This window comes from Sebastes umbrosus, chromosome 22, assembly GCF_015220745.1.
Source record: "Sebastes umbrosus isolate fSebUmb1 chromosome 22, fSebUmb1.pri, whole genome shotgun sequence".
Taxonomy (NCBI): domain Eukaryota; kingdom Metazoa; phylum Chordata; class Actinopteri; order Perciformes; family Sebastidae; genus Sebastes; species Sebastes umbrosus.
This window is the reverse complement of record NC_051290.1, coordinates 5799443-5819445: the sequence shown is the minus strand read 5'-3', so window position 1 is coordinate 5819445 and position 20003 is coordinate 5799443. Positions and strand designations below refer to the sequence as shown.

General features: G+C 41.8%; 1 protein-coding gene across 12 annotated transcripts in view; it reads left to right on the top strand.

Annotated features, from left to right (window-relative positions):
- The first annotated feature begins 455 nt into the window (after positions 1 to 455).
- nrxn2b (neurexin 2b) overlaps positions 456 to 20003 on the top strand; it is a 794249-nt gene continuing 774701 nt past the window's right edge. For all 12 annotated transcript variants that reach the window (XM_037758116.1, XM_037758114.1, XM_037758111.1 and 9 more), the window contains exon 1: positions 456 to 1127. The gene's annotated coding sequence lies outside the window, so the exon portion shown is untranslated. The remainder of the gene's footprint in view (positions 1128 to 20003) is intronic.

Here is a 20003-nt window from a genome sequence, read left to right as displayed (position 1 = left end):
GTAAATCGTAGATCGTAAATTTGTGAGCTTGGTTTGATAGCTCAGGGCTTATGCCCTTTTCTATCAATAGGAAATCGTTGAAGGGAGGAGAGAGGAGATGGAGGAGGAGCCCAGTTGGTGCTGATGCATCATGGCCCATGACCATGGGTTGAGGAGGGTTTTTTTTTTTCTTTTCTTGTTTTTTTCTTTTTTTATATATATATATATGTATATATATATATATACATATATATATATATTGTTTTTTTTGGGGGGGGGTTCCTTTTTTTCTTATTTTTTTTTCTTCCTTTTCCTCATAACAAAATAAAATAAAATGAAATATGGATGAAACAAAATGGAGAGAAAAATAAATTAAAGAAATAAAAAAAATAAAATAAATAAATAAATAAACAAACAAATAAAGAAAGAAAACCGGCCAGTTGAGGAGTTTTTTTTCTTTTCTTTTCTTTTCTTTTCTTCCTTTTCCTCATAAAAAAGAAAAAAAAAAAAAGAAAAAAGAAAATAAATAAATGGAGAGAAAAATAAATTGAACTAAGAAAGAAAGAAAGAAAAAAAAAAAAAAAGAAAAGAAAGAAAGTGGAGTATTTTTGAAGAGCACATCCAGCACCGCCCTCCCGTCTCCCTCGCCCAGGGTGAAGTAGCCATCTCCAGCCGGAGTGAGGCGTGTCTCTGTGGGCGGCCTCCTCTCCTCAGTGCGGTGCTGATGCTGCTGCTGCTGATGCTGCTGTGGATGCAGGTGGAGATGCGTCAAAGCGCACGGAAACACCCAGAAGCATCCTGCAGAATCCCGGCGATTGCCCCTCCACAATAAAAGAACCCACATGCACATATCAACGTGGGAGCTTTAATTTGAAAAAGAAGAATGTGAAGTTGCTTGTTGTGCCTTGTGGTGCACTTGACAGCAGGGATGCAGGTGGAGCGAGTCGGCCAGGACTGTTCACATCTGTCTTGAAGGAGAGAGAAAGAAAACGTACCTTCTGGTTCTGGTTCTGCGCAACGATCTGGATAACAAAAAAAGAAGCACAGAAGCGTAAACTGCATCCAAGCTATATCCGGGGATATTTATAAAAAAACCTCAGCCCAAGTCTGGAGAATATTATCTGAGAGGGATTGCTGCAAAAACACAAGTAAGGACTTTTCTCTCTTCTTTGCTGTGTGCGTTTTTTTTCTGGCTGTGAGGATTTGTCACTCTCTACTAATGCCCTCCAAATGATCACAGGTAATGTTGTGTTTTTTTTTCATTTTATTTGAAACATCATATTTTCCAGTAGTGGACAATGTGTTGGCTTTGTTCCGCTGAGAGGGAGCCAGCAGCAAAACGATGCGTAATGGGTCAATATTTGGAGGAGATTTGGGAGGTTTGTTTTCTGCAGCTCTGGGAAGCAGACACGTTGAATCCGGTGTGTGTGCATGATGGACGTATATGTTTTGAAGCCACGCGTGACAGACAGCAGTGTGGGAGTTCTGCAAAAAAAAAAAAAAAAAAAAATCCCAGAGCTCGATGAAAGTCAGTTTTTTAAGCTGTGGATGTGTTTACGCAGACGACTTGTGAGGGGTTATTCTCATTCTCGAGGTATAGCGTTTTTATTTGCTCCCAGTTTGGAATAATAAACAGCCTAAATTATATATAGACACGCTGTGTATTCTAGTTGATGATACATGTGGCCTAATTTTCACAGCCTGCTCACTTGTACTTCTCCTTCACTCCAAAAAAAATCCCTGAAATGAAAATGTTGCTGGAGTCGATTCATGATTGTTCCACCATCACCATCACCATCGAGTGGGTTTATTATAATGTATCCAGCATTTGCTACAATGAAGGCTGCATTCTATTCCAATATGCTGCATTCTATTCTAATAGAATGCATTCCATTCTAATAGAATGCATTCTAATAGGCTGCATTCTATTCTAATAGAATACATTCTAATAGGCTGCATTCTATTCTAATAGGCTGCTGAAGGGCAGATGTGATCTGACCCTCTGTGGTGTTAATGTAAAAATCACACAAGTGTTTTTTCTCTGAGTAAATGTGATGTGTTAGAGATGTATATACGTGGGTATTTTGGGGCTCTACACTGCGACTGTATGCGACTCCCTGCGCCACCGTGTCGCCAAACGCCCACTGGGGTGCGTAACGGTGTCTCTACACAACATACCCAGAACCCAGAGGAGAAATAACAAGTGCTACAAACCGGTAGATCACTGATTATGAGATACAAGTCGGGTTGAGGGGTTAGTTGTAGAATAATTAAAGCCATCTGAGGCTGTGTAGTTTAGGAAAGCAGAGACACCAGAGTCCCTGGAAAACGCCTGTGGGGAAACCGACCCACTCTGTCTTTTTATGCTGTGTGAACTTTTTCACAATAAATATGAGTAATTTTTCATAATATTTGCATATTAATCACTTGTCTGAAGCCACTTCTCCATCTTTCTTGTTGGACTATGTTGGGGGGGGGGGGGGGAAATAGCAGTAATGCACTTTAATGAATGAATGAATGACTTTATTTCTAACATAAAATAAATAAAAAAACAGATATAAAATCATAACAAACAAAACAAGAGTAATAGTGTCCAAAAAGGAGTAGGTAGAAGTAAAACTTATATTTCCCTACCCCTTTGTCACTTCTTCTCTAATAACTCATATATCATAGAATGATAATATAATATAATATATATACACTATCCCAGATTTATATACATCCCAAATTACAACCCGCATATCCATCCGGAGTTAAAAAGTAGATATAAACCAACCCTTAAACTAAAGCAACCCTTATCACAACTCTTCCTCAACCATAAACCTCCCTAAAATATATTTGTTGTATAGCTTTTTAAAGTGATTTATATTTGTGCTCCGCTTCAACCCATCACCTAATAACCCATTCCACAAATCCACACCACACACTGAAATACACATACTCTTCTTTGTTGTGCAAACACAATGCTTTTTAAAATTAAATTTTCCTCTTAAATTATAAACCCCCCCTCCCTGTCACAAAATTTTTTTTGAATATTGCCCTTTAATTTTAAAGATTTTGCTGACAGTGACTAAGAAGATTTCCACATACAGTAATGTAATAAAGAATACAGAGAAGAAGTGTCCCAGCTCTGATTGACTGACCTGAACTCAGTGCTTGAAGACCTCCCAGAGGAGAATACAATTCAATAAGGATGATTGGCTGAGCCACACGCAGGAAGTGGTAGTGCTTATTGAGCTAGTTGTCTTCTTAATGCAAATGTAGCCCTGTGCTAGAAATCAACTTAGCTGATGTGTGACTCATTTCCTGGTTACTTTCTCAGGCCAGATCAGAAATGTGTGGTCTCGTAAAGCCAGGACAAAAGGCCACGTTAAAGGACACTTGACCAAAAATAAATTTTTCTGCTTTTTTTATCATCACTCAACCTGAGAATTAGAGTTGTTCCGATACCAGTATCGGAAATGCGTCCGATACTGCCCAAAATTCAGTATCGGCGAGCAGCCAGTCTATGTACTGATCCGATACCATCATTTATTAACCCAGAAACTTGTTTAACACATGGATGTATTAAGAGAACAGGATACAGCGTTGAAGGCGGGGCCCCGTTCATTCCTATGAAAGTTGCTCATTGGCTCATGAAGCCAAAATGGCTCGACTTCTGAGTGGAAAAGTACCCAGATCTTCCGGCGATCTTCCGCATCCATTGGGCCCGTGAAGCGGGCACAGTAGCATCCGCTCAGTCACATCGGCTCGGTCACGGGGTCACAGCCGTCACGCTGTCGTCATTTAAATAAGGGCTTTTCAAGTGTTCGTACTGTGAAGTTGATTCACCTAAAAAAAAATATCCGCTGAGTTACAGACGACTCTTTCCCGATGTAAGTCTATGGGAAAAAGCATTTTTGGGCCCAATGGCATCACGTGACAGACAAAGATGTTGTAGTACCACCGTTTGGCCACTATGAAAATTGGCATTAACAACCGGTGCTCCTTCTGGGGGCTTGGTTTAACCGGAAATCAATTCTTCTTCACTGCTCCAAAACAGTAGCCTTCACTGTGCTGTCTCCCTGAATGTATCATGGCTGCTACTGGCAACTACTGTTTTAGAGCAGCGAAGAAGAACTCATTGCAGATAGTTTATCACATGACGATAGCAAACAAGGATGGCGCGATGCTGGTGGAGAGTGCAGTCAGAGCGAGGAAAATGTCAGCCATTTGACAATATTTCACAGTGGAAAATCCAACAAGCTGTTAAACAATACTACTACTAATAATAATAATAACTTTATTATTTCTATCATGCTGGTATCGGATCAGTACTCGGTATTGGCCGATACCGCAAGTTCAGGTATTGGAATCAGTATCAGAAAGGAAAAACTGGTATTGGAACATCTCTACTGAGAATTACAGCACCAATATTGCTTTTTCTGAGCACAATTTAGCATCTAGTTGTTAATTCTCAATTGGCAAAGAAAAAAAACTCCTAAAAATGATTCCATCAATCCAGTCTAACGAGTCTAGTTTAGACAATGGCTTTGGAAATACCTAAATAGCTTCTCCCCCCTTTACAATAATACAGTGAGCAGACACCGCCGGCACAAAATGGGCCCATACATGATTCCACTTTTGTTCTCAGAGCTTTCAGTGTACTTCATGAAGGGTGCTTAACATCGCCTTTGTGGGTTGAGATGACTTATAATAATTGCAAATTCCCCTGCAATTTGAATAATTTCCCCAGACCTTTTTCGCTGTTTGTTATGCGGTGAGTGCAGGAAGTGGATCTGAGGTCCTGTGCTTCCCTTTGTTTCCGCTCATCCCTCTGACACGAGGCCCCTCGCAACTTTCCTGCATACAAATCTGCATGCTTTTCAACTCAAATGCCATCATTCTGGGTCAATCAGCATGCCATTTGAGCGGTGCAGAAAAACAACACCTATTCAAATGCATAATGGGACATATTAAGTGTCCACCGTGTGCGTCTCTGTACATGGAACAGAGCCAGTTTGTTAGAGCTAATCTCGGAGAATGAACTTGATGAAGGAGCTGGATCTGATGTGACTTATAAGATATTCAGTCTCATGCTGGGTATATTTAGGCCAAGCGCAGCCCTCGAAGCAGCTGTCAGATTGGAGGCATCAGTCAGAAACTCCATCCTTTCACAGGCCAATGTTTTGAGCAGCTGTCATTCTCCCCTGACAGAGAGCAGAGGCAGCGTCTTCTATCTCACCTCTATCAAAACACAGCCTCCCCACGCCCCTCCCCGCCTCGCCGCACCCCTCCAGTTTTTGCCGCCACCGCGAACCGAGAGAAATTGGAAGAGAAGAGAATCAGAATGGGTAATCTTCCTGTAATCCCTCGCACGGCGGCAAAGAGAGCAATCTTCCTCATTAACTCACTCTTCTGCCGCTCGCCGGCTGGCCCTCATCCATCTTCCCGTCCGTCCGTCCACCAGAGTGGGAGAGAAGAGAGGTTAAAGGAGCTTAGGGGAGCTATAAAGAAGACAGACACTTTTCACTTGCATAAAAAAGGGGAGGAAATGCGATTGGAAAATGAAAGATTTCCTCCTACTCCTCCTCACGCCCTCCATTTTAGCTGTGGGGGCCATGATGAGGGAAGACGTGCCCTGGCAGCTCCGTCTCCCGCCCTTCTCTCCTTTGATTAAGCAGAGGTGGAACAGCCCGTGATGGAGAGATGGATTGAAAGACCTCTCATTGTCTCTGAGTGATTGCATGGATGGATCTGTGAGAGAAAGAGAACAGAGAGAAACAGGGGAGGAAAGAGAGGATACAGTATGGCTCATCGATCAGATCAAGTTACGCCCTTTCCTCCTGTGTGGGTCGGATATCCGTGTCTACATTGGTACTAATATTAGTCAGTCTAGCACATTTATTATTGAGGATGTCAAAGTTAGTACATCTCTTGTCGTGCTGTGGAGAAAAATGGCGCCAGTTGAGTTCAAAGCCCTGCGCGGCTTTTAACAACTCGCCTTTGGTCTTTCTAATTGGGGAAGAGTTGAGAGACTGTTGGAAACCCTGGATTGGTGCCACATACTCTACTGTATTCCACCAAGATTGGGTCATGAATTCATTCAGCGGAGCTCGCGAGTACATCTGCATCTGGGATTTTTTTTTTCTTCTCTCAAACAGTTGAAAGTAATGCAATCCCAACCCCCTTTTTACATATCTGAGTAACCCCCAAAAAGCAGGCCAATGAATTAATGAAGATGGTCTTTGTGTAGCCTCCAGTGGGATGATTTGGAATATTTGCATTAGCATATTTCTCGCCTTTTTAAGAGGCTTGGTTTGAATTTCTTAAAGAGAATAGGGGAGTATCAATAATAGAGGAATAAAACAGGCCACTTTGTCATGTCAGCACCTTATGTCTGTTTGGCTGGACCGCAGAAGGCCAGCCCTACAAACACAAAAGTCCAGTTTTCAAACCAGAAACATAACATGGCGGCTCGTTTGGAAACTTTTTCATCACGAAAATCGTTCACCAAAATGTATTAGGGCCACATTGAGGAACTTTCAGAATAAAGTCATAGGTTTACAAGAAAAAAAATGTAATATTATGAGAATAAAGTCATATTATAAAGTAGTAATTTGTTATTTTAGAGAGGAAATAGAGCAGCGTGTGTAGAATGAAAAATGTGGAGCATCTTGTGAAGTTAAATTTTAACGGAGGTTTCACAAATAATGAAATACTTCATCTTTTGGCACATCAGCACCACATTATCATCAGTATCAGGACCTTGAAAAGATTTTTGCAAGAAAAGAAACTGCATTTATTCTGAAGAAAGAACCACACCGACCTGATGGGGAAAACTGACTCTTCTGTGGAGGAGGAAATTACTTTTTTTTCTCCTAAAGTTATGACTTTATTCTCGTAATATTACAACTTTTTTTCTCGTAAAATTATGATTTTATTCTCGAAATCTCTGAATTTTTTCCCATGTCAATGTGGCCCTAATACTCCGTTGTACATTTCCACCAAAAATTGGTGCATAAAAAAATCACCAGAATGCAGGAAATGTTGCGTCATCCCCACAGCGGCTGCTTAGATAGACAATGAACGGGAAGCGTGGAAAGGACGGAATCTGTGGACACGTACCATCAGTGGATTTAACATTACAGACATTACCACTAACTATTTGTGTAACAATTAGCCACACATTCACAGACTGACCATACACGGTCTAGCCGTATACTCGGTTTTGACCGAGTCTTGTTGGCCTGTCATCTCCCTAAACCCATAAAGAGAACTCTTGGCCGGAGGGTATTTCAGGACTTGTGTTTCAGGTGTGTATCTCTTTAGCACCCGCCAGCGAGCTGTTTAACCTAAATTACTCCAGCGCAAAGGCAGCTGCTGTTTCTCAGGTTTAAAAATATCACCTCAGACTCCCCACCTCCCCACTTGGAAGGGCACGTTCTGGACAAAACGAGCCGATGTAACCTCGCCGTTGATGATGATGTATCGTGTTCACCTGCAACCTGAAGACAGTCCTTCCTCTCTCGGAGTCGGTAGTAAACACCGGTGGCTTTTTGAGCTCCACCACCGCATTGTTCTGAGCCTCATTCACTGTCTCCATCTTTGTCTGAACTGTACCCATCCATTCCAGGCTATGCTAGCATGTGGTTAGCTGTGAAAGGATCCTATTTCAAAGTGGAGCAGGTTGCATAACAGGGATATGGGACACAAAAAACCCCACATAAGAGTTTTATGCTCATAATTGAAGAGTGGGTGTTAGTAACTAATCCGTATGCTGTGGGATATCACTCATGCACACTATTTCTAGTTTTGCATAATCATGCAATTTGTTTGCATAACACTTGCATATCTAACCGCACAATAGCATTTGCTTCCAAAGACAAGCGCCGGACATTACCATCAGTCACTTACTCGCAGAGCCTTATGCAATAAAACGCAAGCTAATCCACGATAAGCCTTTTTTGTTCTCTGAGGGAAATGTTTAATGAATTTATCCTATTCAACAAAGTGTATTATGAGATTGGTTCTCCACCTGAACAATATACAGTTGTTTTCAAAGATGCAGGGGAAGTCAAGGGAAGTCATCACTTTGAATGTGAATGTGCTCGTGTTCTCTACACCAGAGGTTCTCAGACTTTATGGTAGGGATGCACCGGACTTTTTCAGTCCCGATAGCGATACCTGGGTTTTGGGTATCGGCCGATACCGAGGACCAATCCAATACCAGTGTCTAATTAATAATCTGTATGCTTCACTGTGTTAACGTTGCTTTCATAACTTTGTAAAACAATATTGGTGCCTTCAAATGGGTTCGTGTTTACCGTGTTTACGAGAAAACTCCATATGAACGCCCCCCCAATGTCGTATTCACGACTTCGTAAATGGAAAGTTTCTGAAAGCTCAGAGTTCACGACTTGTGACGTGTTTATTGGCATTGTCAGAAATGGTATGGAAATGGAAGTTCATTTTTCAGCACATAATAAGTTCATATATTATAGTTTTAGTCGTGTATTGTTTTTCTTCATAATTTTATAATATGTCTGAGGAAAATGTTGATATTCCCAACGACCCCATCTTTCTTCTGTCATTATGCCTTTGCATTTACTGCATTATGTTACCCACTTGCCGGCTTGCTGCCTCGTTAGCCTCGTTAGACGCCGACAGTAATGTAAATATTGCCGTTGCAATAGTTCCAGTAAATAATGTATATAGTATATAAACATAGAACTGAACTAAATAGATATGCACCATTGTCACCGATACCCCATCCACTTATTTGAGTCTGTATCGGCCCGATATCCGATCCTGTATCGGTATTGGTGCATCCCTACTTTTTGGGGCCAGGGACCCCTTATAGGGAAGAAAATGTTCCAAAGGCCCCCCTTAATCAGAACACTGATTAAACATATGCTTACTACCACTTGCACTCTTAGATGCCATAATTGTATTCTAAAACATTTCAACCTAAATACTCTAGACCTGTTTCACAGTGATAAACAGAAACACTTTTCAGTTTGAATCATGTTAAGGCATGATAAGATGAGATAATCCTTTATTAGTCCCGCAGCGGGGAAATTTGAAATGTTATTGAATATTAATACCACTGATATACTTTTAAACAGAGGCTGATTTTATTCATTTGAACTCAACTTGACAGCATTTATAGCCAACATTTCAATGAATTCATCTTGAAAAGCTTTCATAAAATGAACAGTAGCAAGACGGGCATAGTCCTAATAAATCCAGATAGTTAAACTCACCAGTCTAAAGCTGACTTTCAGTAAGTGCTTCAGCATAAAAATAACAAATTTATTGCTGTGTGTCACAATCATATCAGAGTTTCTATTAGCCCAAAGTCAACGTGGGTTAGAGTAATGGACACAATATGCTTGTTTTATTGACACAGATAGTCCCCATCTGTTAATATGGACTTTTTAATGATAAGAGAACAATTGTATAATTGAAAGTAACTTAATTTTCGGTGCCTTAGACCCCACTTTGAGAATCACTGCTCAACACTGATTTGTATATGAGTCACACATGAGCTGCAGCTACAGTAAGGCCATGGACGTACAGCCGGGCGAGCTTCCTCAGATAATTGTATTGTCTCTGTTTTTCTTGTGAACTCCTCCTCCCACCTCCTTAGCTGACTCTCAGCAGAGCACCTTGAAAAACTGTAAATATTGCTCTGAGTGAAGTACCCTTAAGAGAATTGTTGTGCTCCATCGCAGTTTATTCCTCCCCTAGAAATCCATAAGGCTTTTGTCCGTCCTGTCATGCAGGAATATATTTTCAGAGAACCACCCTTGCGGCCCAATCAATACCAGTTGTCCAAACTTGAGCCGTACATGCTAAAAAACTCCCAAGCGCACCACTCTGGGTATTTCCAATAGCAGAATGCACCTGTACCATACTCTCTATTCACCGGCTGGAATTAGGTGTGGATTGTCCCCACCTGTGGGAAGAATGGGCTGAGCGACGGGGGGCACTCGGGGGCTGATGGAGGTCATGATATCGAGATGCCGCGGCCACACTCAGCCCCATCACGGCAGCACTTCAGCCCGCCAGGCAATGGAGAGGGATGGCTATTCTGCGAGCCACAATGGCCACTTCACTGCAGAGAGGGAAAGGCTTTGGCGGGGCACAATGGGTCCTTTTAGAGAGGTGGTGCCGTCGCCGCCGAGGCCCGCATTGGGTTTGTGCAGCCAGCGTACCTTCATCAGGCTCCTCTTGTCACCGATACGATGGCACTCTGTTTGCAGACAGCCACGGGGCAGAGTGCGGCAATGGCCACCATTTATCCCATAGAACTCTCACGTCGAGCGCTCTCAACAGCCAAGGACATAGGTTGAGCAGGAGGGGTCAAACAATTACCCAGCACTATTCTCTCAGTTGTAATGAGCCAGGAATAGAGAAGCACAATTGAGCAATGACTGCTGACACCATTTTGTTATTCAAAAGAGGAACACAGAAATGAAATGAGCACTCGAATTCAATCACATTTAGCTTTATTGTGTTTTTATAGTTAGCCCTAACTGTATTTCCTCCACATGTTCTTGTTTTTGTGGTGGAACAAATTGAATGTTAGACAGCTCAGGTGTTAATTTTGTTGTTTGCACCATATATCCTGTTCTAAACATTTGTTTTAATAGCTTCTTCTTCTTGTGTTGATGCAGATTTTTTTTTTTTTTTGTTGCCATTTTCCTGTGCGTCAGGGGCAAATGAGGCCCGTGTCACATTTGTGCCGATGCCGCTTTCACAGCTTGAAAGGGAAAAGTAGAGACGTGAGTGCTGAATGTGTCTAAATGATGGTAAGAGGAAAAGAGGCGGAGGAGGAGGGAGAGTGAGGAGGGAGAGGGGGGAGCAGAGTCACAGACCATCCATCCCTCCCTCCATCTCAGTCCAGCCGGTTCAATCCAACCATCCATCCAGATAGCTTTAGTGAGACTTGCTGACTAACTGCTCTCATGCAGTGAAGGCTTTTCTTTAGTCTTTTGGACCGCGTCCCTCGCCATACTTGGACACTCTTGGCTGTTTAGTGCAATGCATACGTTTTTCTCCTCCGCCCAACCCAATGCAAAACTCCCATTCCCTACTGGTTAGATTTTAGATATAATAATGAATTCATATATTCTAAATAGGGCTGTCAAATTTAACGCGATAATAACGAGTCAAATTCATTTTAACACCACTAATTTCTTTAACGTAACTTGCAATTTTTAGGTTGTAACAGGCTCAGTTTTGAAGCTAGAGTGAAGATACTGGCATTATATAAAACTACGCAACCTAAGCAATCCATTGGTACCAACCATGTCACACTAGATTGTTGCTAGGAGGTTAAATAACGCTCCAAACTTGTGCTAAATTTAGGCGAGGAAAAACTGGCGTGGCTATTTTGACCTCAAGATATGTGAATGTAAATGGGTTCTATGGGTACCCACGAGTCTCCCCTTTACAGACATGCCCACTTTATGATAATCACATGCTGTTTAGGGCAAGTCATAGTCAAGTCAGCACACTGACACACTGACAGCTGTTGTTGCCTGTTGGGCTGCAGTTTGCCATGTTATGATTTGAGCATATTTATTTATCCTAAATGCAGTACCTGTGAGGGTTTCTGGATCAATATTTGTCTTTGTTTTGTGTTGATAATGGATTTCTAATAATAAATATATACATATATTTGCATAAAGCAGCATATTTGTCCACTCCCATGTTGATAAGAGTATCAAATACTTGACAAATCTCCCTTTAAGGTACATTTTGAACAGATAAAAAAAAATGTAATGCGATTGATTTCGCGATTAAATATTTTAATTAGGGCTGCCAATCGAGTAAAATATTTAACTGTGATTAATCGCATGATGGTTGGTACCAATGGATTCCTTAGTTTTTCTAGTTTCATATGATACCAGTATCTTCACTCTAGCTTCAAAACTGAGCCCGCTACAACCTCAAAATCACAAGTTGCGTTAATGCGTTTGAAGAAATTAGTGGCATTAAAACAAATTTTCAGCACTTTGACAGCACTAATTTTAATCGATTGACAGCCCTAATTTGAAAGTATTGTTATTGCCTGGTTTGATTAACTTTTTAACAGATATAACACAAAAAGGGATTATCCCCAGCTCCTCCAGAAGTGAACTGTTTAACAAGAGAAATTAAATTATCATGACTCATATACAAAAAAAAAAAAACATTCCAGATGCTAGCTGTAGAATACCTTGTTGTTATACAACTTAAACTATTATTATAGACAATACTATTTCAATTAAGCGGTGTTTTAGAACACACCTGGTTAAGATTCAACAGTCTGAAGATGTCCAAAGCTGCAGCCTCTCAAATCATGGCCCAGAAATGAATTAAGCCCAGATCTGATTGTTTTGGGATCAGAGCAGCTCTGCCCATCAATGGTGCTAATTGCGGGGGTTTAGCATTCACCAGGTTTCCAAGTCTCTCTCACTTTCTGTCTGAGCGGTCCAGGATCCATCAGTGTTTTCCCTCTCTTCCAAGCTGGTGTGACACACCATTTGGCCGGGGTGTTCGGGGACTGGCATGTACGGTGGCTTGTGCCTCCCATTCAGCAGCGAGGCCCCGGAATAACTCTGCGATTTGACATGGCCCCGGGTGTATAGCAAGCTGCAAAGTGTGGGAGACAGGAAATGTGTGTGTGTCACAGATGGTATTAGCAGCAGAGATGCTTGTGCCCGTTTTTGCAGAGTGGATCCCTGGGAATGTATCAGGGATTTCCACCAGTGCTGTGGCCAGTCGGTCTGTCACCCATTTCTGAAATTGAGGACACAATACAAGTCTTCTTGACATTTTTCTTGCATAAAGTTGGAGACACCACAGCCTGAAATTCAAGAACAGGGTACAGTAAAGTAGACACCAGATGGTTTGTTTCACAGAACCGTCTGAGAAACCGTCATTGGAAACTGTTTGGAAAAGGGCATGCCCTTGGCAAAAATACTTGGCAAGTGATTGGATGAACCATCTGTCAATCAAACTCTTGCAAAAACCTACAGTGCCGTTCTTTGCTCTTCTTTCAGGGAAGAAATACACTCCAGTTCTGATATAACTGATGCTATTGCTAACCTCTTCAGGAGCCGTCATTGTTGTTTAGAATGAAACAGTCGCCTCTCCATGTCGTGTCACACACCTAAGCCACGCCCGTAGCTGCCAGTAGCTCTTCACAGGACACTGATTGGTCCGTGGTCTGGATCTGAAAAATGAAGCCAATGAGGAAGTGCCTTAAACTTGCATTCTCTCTAACAGCCAGCAGGGGGCGACTCCTCTGGTTGCTAAAAGAAGTCTGATTGTATAGAAGTCTATGAGAAAATGACCTTACTTCTCACTTGATTTATTACCTCAGTATACATTGTAAACATGAGTTTATGGTCTCAATCGCTAGTTTCAAGTCTTCTTCAATACAGCATGATGTTCATTTAGTAAATTATAGTCTTATGTACAGTCAACTAGACCATAAAGCAGGGGATGTTTTAGGGCGTGGCTACCTTGTGATTGACAGGTCGCCACATGTAAAGGTAAACAATATAGCTTCACTGGCAATTTCTACCTCTGACATTTCAATTTGGATGTATGAACTTGCCCTCTCTCAGTGCCAGTTTCTCATAGTTGAAGAGCAACATAACCAACGGTTGTATAAAATGAAAGAACAGTACTATAGAAAGTATATTAACTATGACCTTCACAGAACAAATATCACACCAGATATAGAGTTGGGTAATAACGCCCACCATACAGTAAGGAGAAAGATCAATATCATCCCAGTGGATAGCTTCCACGCTGACAGAGAATCAGAATGGAGAGAAAAAACAGGCACATCATAGGAACCCAGCAGACCTCTTAGGTCTTCCACAGCACACGTGTTGAAAAGTCAGCCCCCACCAAACCCCTATCAAACTTCTTCAGAGCATTATCGATCCAAAGCTCTCCCTCTCTTGCCAAGCCTTTTTCTCCAAGGATCTGCAAGGCGGGCACTTTGCTCCAGTTACCCACTCTTCACTCGCTAACCCTGCTCTGCCATCAGCCGTGAATCTATAAGACTTAGTCACACCTGTGTGGCCCGGAGCAGGTCAATGAGGAGAGGGAGTGAGTGTGTTGTTCTCTCCTCCAACACTAACGTCTCCATCTTCTTCCTCCTCCTTGTTTGTGTTCTCAGGGAGGGTAGTGAAGTCCCCGCATTCTCACAGTGCAGCGCTTTTTCACAATTTCCAGGCGCTTTTGCAAAATGATCACATCAGCACTTCAAATCATCCATCATTAATGGCATCATTATTCTCTAGTAGATGGTGTCTGAATACATTCAACGGGGGGATGTGAGAGTGGAGATTCCTGTTATTCTTTCAATGTTTTGCCTACATTAATATTAACTTACATTGGCACAGAGGAGCGATTTTCACAATTACGCAGTTCAATCATATAAATTCCTACTGCACTTGTGTATAGCCTTGCTACATCTCTCCAGCTCAGTCTGTGCTACGACATTAAAGTCAGGGAAAAAAAACAGATGAGCCAGATGTGTGCCGCGGCAATCAGTAAAATATGGGGCGTGTAAAGATGATAATGTGACTTGTAACCTCTTGTGAACAACAATTTAAACGAGGCGTTATGACTCACAGATATAACAGAAAGAATCATTTATTTATTCTGAAAATAAGGACATTTCATGTGTTGTTTTTACAGATTGAAATGTGGAAGCTAAGTCCAATCGGAGCCCAGTGAGGTGTTTATTCAACCAGTCAGTTGTATAAAACATTCACACTATTATCTGAGTGAAGGAGAGAACTATAAATCAGCCTGCTTGAAAATGAAATGCCTCACTCAGGGCCACAATGGGATATTGAATATCTCTAGAACACTTTCCACACTTTTCTTAATATCATTAATTTATTTCTCTTTGTTCAGATCTCTTCTATCCACTACTTATAGTGAAATGCTGAGTGTCATCTCTGAGAATCTCTGTGACCTTCCTTGATGTCATCAAATGCTCGCGGCGGCCCTCTCCCGTGGTGCATCGCCACCTCCAGCCTCTCCGGTTCAGAGCCGGAGAGCTGAACCAGAAACAATGGGTGCAAGATGCACTGTGGGATAGGCCGCGAGGACTCCATGACCATCAAGGAAGGACATGCTTTGTGCACACGGCCCATTGGCACACTTCAGCACCGCATTCTTCACAGACAGCTCCCAGCACTGCCACTGTACTGTGAGCGGCTGTCAATTCAGCACCACGGAGAGTTCTCTGCTCACTTGCATTGTTTCAGCTCTCCCACACTGGGCCTCGTTCTTTAGACATGGATAACTGAGTTAGCCTCATTAGAATGTTAATTATTTGACATGACACTGGATTTTTAGGTTCTTCAAAGTTCAATCAAAGGTCCCATATTGTAAAAAGTGAGGATTTCAGGTCTTTTACATTATAAAGCAGGTTTAAGTGCTATATAAATACTGTTAAACTATCAAAACGTTCAATATACGGAGAAATACACACAGCCCGTATTTAGAAGTTGTGCGTTTGAAACAAACTGTTAGGATTTCTGTCCATTTGTGATGTCACAAATATACAATATTTAGACAATTACATGGTTTTAAACGTAAACATTCTAAATGTGTCCCAGTTTATTTCCTGTTGCAGAGTATGTGAATGACATCAGCTGACAGGAAGTAAACATGGATCCAAACTGTTGCCTAGCAACGCAATTCCGTTGCAATTCCATTGCAATTCCTTTGAAACGCACTAGAACGGAGCGTTTCAGACAGAGGGTAATTACAGGTATATTCATGCAGACAGTATGAGGAAAATAACGTGTTTTTTTTACATTGCAGCATGTACACCTGTTCTATTGGAAACACAAAATACAAGTATAAACCTGAAAATGAGCACGATATGGGACCTTTAAAACTGGAGCTGTTATCAGAGCAACATGTCCTTAGTCCAAACCTTCAAATGTAAAGGCTTATTGACAGTTTTCATCATGAAAAACACACATACATGAACTAATTTTCAGATAAAAATGTCCGGCTTTCTTAGAATTGAAGAGAGAAAAGAGTGGGCGTGTCTACCTGGTGATTGACAGGTCACTACCACGGCGTTTTCCGGTTTCGGAGTTGTCCGTGTTTTCGTCTTACAACTTTTCCCGGTGTGTTTTCAGTTCATGAAAGTTAATTATAACCTTTATGTTTGCCTAAAAATCGTTTGATTGTACTTAGCTCCACCCTCTTATGTCACTTCTGGTTGCAAAAACCAATATGGAGACAGCCAAAATGGCTTCAAAACAACAGTCCACAAACCAATGGGTGACGTCACGGTGACTGTATCCACTTCTTATATACAGTCTATGCTCACAAAGCCAGATGGGTTAGTCATTAACAATAACTTTACTATTGCACAAAGATGTCACCGTGGTAACCTACGCTGCATAATGTAGCTCACATGCTCCATAGAAGGTTAAGTTCAGGATTTAAACTCCATTTCTGTAAGAAAAGTCAATACTTTTAACATTTTTTAGATGATTTTCTCTCTCTAGCTGTAAAATGGAGTGTCCAACAAATAGCGAGTAGATGTTAGGGGAGCGTAGATATCAATAATGAATTCCATTTGGACTATTAATTGTGTTACAAAACTCCCGACATCGATCGGCCCGGTGTAAACTGTTGCGCTCATATTTCATCATTGCAGCTCTGCAGAACATGAAACCAACTATTTTAAAATAGAAATCTTTTTACAGAGTCGATACACGGGGCAGTATTAATGGAAAGTAAAGTGTTCTAATAATGCTAAGCCTTTTTACTTATGCTTTTACACTACTTCATTTCCTTTCGCCTCGGTAATAGAAGTTTTCTTTTCACTGTTATAATGTCCTGTGTATTGCTCAGATTGAATTATGACATTTCCTATCAAAAGCAATGTTGATTATGTATTTGTTTTCCTTACATACATTTATATTCTAGGTTAGATAGACTTAAATAGTTAGTACCAACTACTAAACTAGATAAAAGCAATACAGTAAAATAGAATTAAAGATATATCTCTGCTTGACTGGCGCGACTGCAACAGGCTGCTAGTGCAGTGTCATCTTTATCTCTTCATGTAACATCTTGAAAAGTATATAACAAGGTCAGCAAGTATTTTCTGTCTGTTACTTATTGTTTGCTTCTTGTTGTTATGTGTTTTGTTTTCATAAAAATGTATATAAATCAAATCTGTAGGCAGCTACACCTCTTTAGATTTCTTTTTTTTTTCTGTGAACAGGATTCAGCAGTCAGCAGGGGAAACTCGATTGTATATCAAAGGTATAAGTAAACAGTGTGACAGCGGCTTGCTCCGTGCATGCAAACACAGCCAGTTGCCGAAAGGAGAGCCGCGCTGTTGATTCATTGCCTTGGACAGTTCCTCTCCTCCGCCCATTCTGCCTCCGCTCTACCCATCTCCTCTCCAGCTCTCTGAGGGAGTGGGAGGGTTTCAGCACCTTGGATCGCTCCACGGATAGCTCCACATCCTGCTCACTCTCCCTCTGCTGTTGTTTTTTGATTTTTTTGCTACCGTAGCACGGAGGAGCTGTTCTTTCAGCACCTACTTCCAGCACAGTTCTCACTTTCTCAGTGTGTGCGTGCCATAGATGTGGTGTGAGTTTGCTGTTGGTAGAGCTCCCTGGACAGCTCCCTGCAGAAGGACTGCTGCTCTGGCTTTTTTATGATGGATTAGAGGTGTGTAGGTGTGTGTGTGTGTTAAGGGGGGGACTTGAACTGCACACATTTGAACTATGCAAAAATCTTTTCCCTCCCTCTCTGCCTCTACCTTTCTGTCTCTTTCTCCCTCTAAGTCTGAGCCTGGTTTGGCCCAGTGGTTGTTTACCTCCCTGACAGTTCTCACAATACTTTAATTCACCGCTGTTGCAGAAATTAATGGCAGGTCTGAGGAAGTAAACAGCCATGAAACGACTCAGTCAGGCGCATTTCTAAATACAATATAAAGGTTGTTTATTTGTGCGTGTGTTAAGCTGCCGTTTTTATTAATTATCGACTTGTGTGTAGCCAGTGGGAAGGGCTTGCAGCCCTTGTGGGATAACACTACAATGATTATGTCTGATTTACAGCCCACGGCCCTCCTAGTGATGACTGTGCAGGACTTTCTGCTCTCCCCCCACCTCTTCCCACCATCCCTCTCTTTTCTCCTTTACCCCACTCATGCTTTGCATCTAGTATTTCTTATTTTGTCTTCTTTTTAAAACAAAAATCCAGCCAGACTTGAGACCGGCATAATAGAGGCTTACGACGAGAACTGCTGACTGGAGCTCTTTGATGTTTGGGCTGCTGGTTTTGCGTCAGGTCATGGTGTAAATGTAGTCATGAGGTCACAGAGTGTTAAGCCCAAGCTTCTTAGTGCACTTAAGGTAGCTGCAGAATATCGATGTAAGCTCTTCTGAAGAGCGTAGATTATGTCTGACGGTATGTGCAACTAGTGGTTGTGCTCAGTGTGTAATTACAGCACAGCATCATATGTGTCCGTGTGTAAGTAGAGATTACATTAAATATTCTCCTTAATATCTTCATAGGGAGCGAATCCTCTTCATGGAGTCCACCATGTGTCTACAGTAGCCCAGAACAGACAAACCAAACTCTGGCTCTAGAGAGAGACTTTCACATCTTTACGTTACCTGAAGGCAACCGTAGTTCTACAGCACGCTTGTGAAACTGCAAGTGCAAAATCGTGGTACCGCCAGCCGCCGTTTGATATCCATTGCTCCTAAAGTAGTGTTATTATGGTAAAGATGGCCTCTGAGCAAGGCGAATGGAGCGGTTTCGTACTCTGCTGCTCATTTTACCGCGGTCTTGGGAAGGGAGGAGAGAGCAGAGGGGTACTCAGTTGGTTACAATCTGCAACCACACCTCTAAATGTCCTGAATTCCTGCACACTGTATCTTTAAGTATTCATCATGAACAATCCTAGCAACGCCTGCTTCAGCAAGAATGATCACATCCTTCAGAGAACCTACATGTCCTCTTAGAGAAAGTTTCATATGCATATGTTTATATACGTTTAGTGCAAGCGTGTGCCCTGTTGATGTCCCCCGACACCACCTGTGACCTAAGGAAGGGTAAAGTCAGTATGCTGATGTGGCAGCTAATGCCTTTCCCACCCCTACAGATGGTCCTGATAGGCCACGACACGGCAGGGAGACAGCTGCTGGGTGTCACGGCGACACAGAGAGAGAGAGAAGGGGGGGAGTGAAGGAGGTGAAGGAAAGGGAGCATTTAAGGCGGCATTTATGTTTGTGCTATACCTTGTATGTAACCTTGTATCTCCAAAATGTCAACTGCTCAAGAATTATGAACAATGCTGTTGTATTGAGCTTCATTGCAATGCATATTTGACATTTTCAAATGGGTTTAAAAGAGTTTTATGGGAGTTGGGAGATTTTTCAATGTATAAAGGAAAAAAAATGCTTGAAGATTGAAGGACTTTCCATACACTGTATATAAGAAGTGGATGTAGTCACCGTGAGGTCACCCATTGGTTTGTGGACTGCCGTTTTGAAGCCTTGAGTTTGCCATTTTGGCCGTCACCATGTTGTTTTTTTGCAACCAGAAGTGACACAAGAGGCTGGAGCTAAGCACAACCGAACGCTGAATACGATTTTTAGGCGATTACAAAGGTTATAATTAACTTTCATGAACTGAAAAGTGTTAAAGTTGTAAGACTCCCAGACCGGACAACGCCGTGGTAGCAACCTGTCAATCACAAGGTAGCCCTGCCTTAAAGCATCCCCTGCTTTATGGTCTATTTGACTCTAAATGGGACCATAATTTACTAAATGAACATCATGCTGTATTGAAGAAGACTTGAAACTAGCAATTGAGACCATAAACTCATGTTTACAATGTTTACTGAGGTAATAAATCAAGTGAGAAGTAGGCTCATTTTCTCATAGACTTCTATACAATCTGACTTCTTTTTGCAACCAGAGGAGTCGCCCCCTGCTGGATATTAGAAAGAATGCAGGTTTATGTTAGTTTGG